Raw genomic sequence first — 4,476 nt, forward strand, 5'->3', positions numbered from 1 at the left:
AATAACAATGATAATAATAATAATAATAATAATAATAATAATAATAATAATAATAATAATAATAATAATAATAATAATAATAATAATAATAATAATAATAATAATAGCTACCTCTCTAAAAGTCATCCAAAAAGAAAATGGCAGAGACGAGGCTCGAACCCGAGACCTCTCGCTTACCCACATCACCCTAACCACTCTTCCCTCTGATTCTTTATGTTCTTATTATGAATTTTAATTTCTCTTAAACCTTTATATTTCTGCTTTTTCTTATTCATCTTCATCATCTCTTTTATTTATGATCATAATTATCATCATCATAGCCTAATTATTATCATCAATAATCATTACTCGTCATCATGTTATCCTTCACGTATATCATCATCATACACCTTCCATGATCACGATCATCATCATCCTTTAAATCGTCTTCATCATCAACATACATCATAACCCTAGTCATCAACAAGTCGTCCATCATCATCATTCTACAACATCATCATCATATCGAATCTCCATCTCCTAATCTTAAATGATTATCATCATCCTTTTTCATCTATCGTATCCTTAATCTACATCATTCATAATTGACTTAATCATCATTCTTTCCTAACATCATATTTGTTTATCATCTTTAGCTCATAATGATATTTGTTGTAGATTGCATAAGATGATTTGTTGGTTCGAAAAGACACCAAAGCAATAACAAAAATGATAATAGAAGTGGTTATTTGGGTTGTTGTTCAATTGTACAAGAACAGATACAGCAGCAGTCTTGATCGATTGGCACATTAACGGGTTACAAGCCTAGTCCATCAACAAGCCCAAGGAAAATTCATTTGGCCCAACAAAAAAGAAAATCCCACGGCCCAACAGAATAAATGAACGTCCCAATTGGTTTGTGAGTTGTTTAATGTCTCGTGAATTAATAATTGAAAGTGAGTTTTGATTATAATAACAAACTTTACCTAATCACGAAAACAAACAAACATTCCTTTTGTTTTTGGTCGGCCATCCAGAAAAGAAAAAGCATCCAACAGCTGTAGCATGGAAGTCTCACAATAACAGAAATCAAAATACGGTAGTATTAATAATTGATGATGGTTTTTGCAATGGATTGGATCAAAACAGAAAAATAATGGCGATTGTGGTGGTTTCATTGTAACTGAAACAGGAGCAAGTGGGTCGACATGTAACCACACCCATGTCATCATCTTCAATATCTATTAATTTGGTTTCGTTACAGGTGTTTGAGGTTCGTAAAAAAAAAAATAGAAAAGAAGGAAAGGAAAACGCAGTTGCAGGCCCGTTAATGGTGATGATTGTGGTGGTGTTTGATGGTGATCAAAACAAAACAAACAAAAAAAATAATAATAATCGAGCAAGGTGATTTGATAGGTTTCATGGTGATAGGGTGATATAGGGTACCGATGGTGGATGGGCTTAGTGACGGGTGAAACAGACACATTTAAGTGATGGTTGGGGTTGTTGGGTGGTGATCATGATGAGTTTAAGGGTGTGAAAAGAGGCGGTTTAAGGTGGTCATAAGGATGGTGACGTATGGATTATGGTGGTGAATTAGTGATGGGTTTAGGTGGAGGAGAAGGAAGACATTTTTCTATGCCTTCTTATAATTAACTAACTCACTCTATACATATATTATTGATGAATGATTAGGAAAAGTCTTGATGGAAACAGTTATATGCATGATTGATTTCTAAAAGCCTTCACCAAATGGTCGACCAAATAACACAAGTGGAATATGAATATAAGAAAAGACAGTGATGTTAAACAGATAAAGTGAAAATCTATTGCTTTTATATATCTGGGTATTGAATATGCACGTACCTATGTCCATCTATGTGTATGTATGTACTAGAGTTAGTTGACAAGAACAAATAATAATAATAGTAAAGCAATAATCTATTATTGATATAACTTTTTTTCTCGAACTGGGTTTCATACACTTTCGATAATTAGTGGCGAATAAAAGTCTTCAAAAAAATCTCATATTTTTAAATTAAATAGTTTTATTTATTTTGGTCATTATGATATAAAATTCGATCCTTATTTTGTTAAATAAAAATTACATCAACTGTCCCTCTCATTTCTGGGTAAAATATAAAAAAATGCTAAAATTTAATAACTAGATCCTAAATACATTTTTAGTAAGCCTAAAATTTATAGAACTCATTTTTAGGTCACCGTTTATTTTAAAATTATATAAGTTCGAATTTAACTTGCTTAATATCAATCGGAACATCAAACGAGTATTACAATCATTTAATATTTATTTTTAATATACTTTATTTATATATAGAAATATATTTTAAATAATAATTATTATAATATCTTATTTTTATTTTATTAATTTTTAATAACAACAATATATAATACTTCAAATATTATTTTGAATTATTATTTATATATACATACACACATATCTATTTACAATTAATTGTTCGTGAATCATCGAGAGCAGTCGAAGGTCAATTGAATATATGAACATCGTTCCAAAATTTTCTAGACTCAACATTACATACTTTGTTTATCATATCGAAATCATATAAAGATTAAGTTTAAATTTAGTCAGAAATTCCCGGGTCATCACAGTACCTACCCGTTAAAGAAATTTCGTCCCGAAATTTGAGTGAGGTGGTCATGGATAACAATAAAAATGTTTTCATGACGAATATGAGTTGATTAATAGAGTTTTATCATCATTGAGTAATATGGATAAAACAATTTGATTATTCAAAGAGTACGAATGAAGCTATCACAAAAGAGTGAAATGAGTAAATTTAGATTCGTCATATCTTTTGACGTAGATAGGACTGATTTCCAGAGTTCAAGGGATTTAGTGGAAATCTTCGAAATCTAAAAGATTTGATTCCTCAACGAATAAGGAAATTAAGATCTCTATAATTAAATGCGATGACCTATCTCGATTACTCTGTCTGATATTCCCATTATAAATAAAACTTTTTCCATTCCATTATTTTCACCATTCCTATACTTTCTTTCTTAGTTCATACATCACAAAAGATTGTGAAAATGCTTAATCCGGTTCTAATCCTTGTTCTTATTCTGACTATCGCAACAATCATTCTCCTTTTCCAACTTCCACCGGAGGAATCTATTTATTTCTACTTCGCCCTTGGGGTTATAGTGTTTTTAATTCTCCCGTGTCTTTATGTTGCAATAAACATTGACATACACGGTTTTTAATTTATGTGTTATTATTGGGCTTTATATTCTCCCTTATATTTCGGAGTTTCATACTTTTGTTTTCTCTTCCCGACTTTAAGTTAAGCGAATAATGATCCAGAATTTGTAGATATGAAATTTCGAATGAACATGGCTAATGTTCTAAGAAAGAGATTGTAATAGTACGATCTTAATTGGTTAAATTACCAGAATTCAAGAGAAAAGATAGAACTATCAGGAAGATATGTTCTTGATATGTTTGGAGATTAAATAGAATGTAAGAGTCGTGTAGAATGGCACATGATGATGTTATGATTATGTGAATCATCACGTTCCATTAGAAACTCAGCATGACTTACTGTAATATAATCACGTTGATCAAGTGTCATTATATTATACTAACTCATGCATCAATTTCTAACACTACTTCAAAATCATTCATAATTCAAACTCAAATTTTAAAGAAATTTAGAAACTAAAGTAGTTTCCTTATAGATAGCACGAAGAGATAAATAATTTCGGACGAGAATATTTATGAAAATATCTTCAGAAATATCGAAGATATTTATGATGATATTTTGGAATTTCTAAGTTCGATGGTTGATGAAGAAAGATTTTCCGCAAGATTTTAACATGAGTACGGAGTAAGATATTCGTTGAAGGTTTCATCGGATCCAGAATTACCTGGTTTCTTTGAATATATGGTATGGTCCTTGTATTTGGCCTTGGTCTCCTTCATGGTTTGCTCAATCTGTTTTTCAGTACCTAATTTTCTATCGAGCGTTTCTAATATTCCCTTCTTTATCATCAAACTTTTGGCCGTTTAGACCATCTACAATTTTTCTGTTTCCTCTGCATTTAATGCTACGATATCCGAATCATCTGTTATCAATCCGAGGTGGTTTCAGGAGAATTGCGTTTTTAAATGATTAAACACTGATGGTAATATGGTGGAATATAAAAGGTTTCCTGTTAACAATAAAAGAGCACACATATATATATCAAAGTTATAATAAGGTTGTTTCGAACGAAAAGTCGAAGTTAACTTGCTGGATCTGTGACAAAATTGGCTAATTTGGAAAGAGATTGAAAAGTTATTTTTGGTAATAATAACGCTAAAGGAATTAGCACAGCTACGCGTTAGTCGTTTACTCAGTTTCCGAGATTTTTCAGGTGCATAACTATACGCATCAATCTTTTCTTCCGTAGATGAAGTGCGGTTGGTTCATCCTCTGGATTGAGGTGTTTTTAAGAATCATGAAAGGTTTGAAC

The sequence above is a fragment of the Rutidosis leptorrhynchoides genome, chromosome 4 (genome assembly GCF_046630445.1).
Source record: "Rutidosis leptorrhynchoides isolate AG116_Rl617_1_P2 chromosome 4, CSIRO_AGI_Rlap_v1, whole genome shotgun sequence".
Taxonomy (NCBI): Eukaryota; Viridiplantae; Streptophyta; class Magnoliopsida; order Asterales; family Asteraceae; genus Rutidosis; species Rutidosis leptorrhynchoides.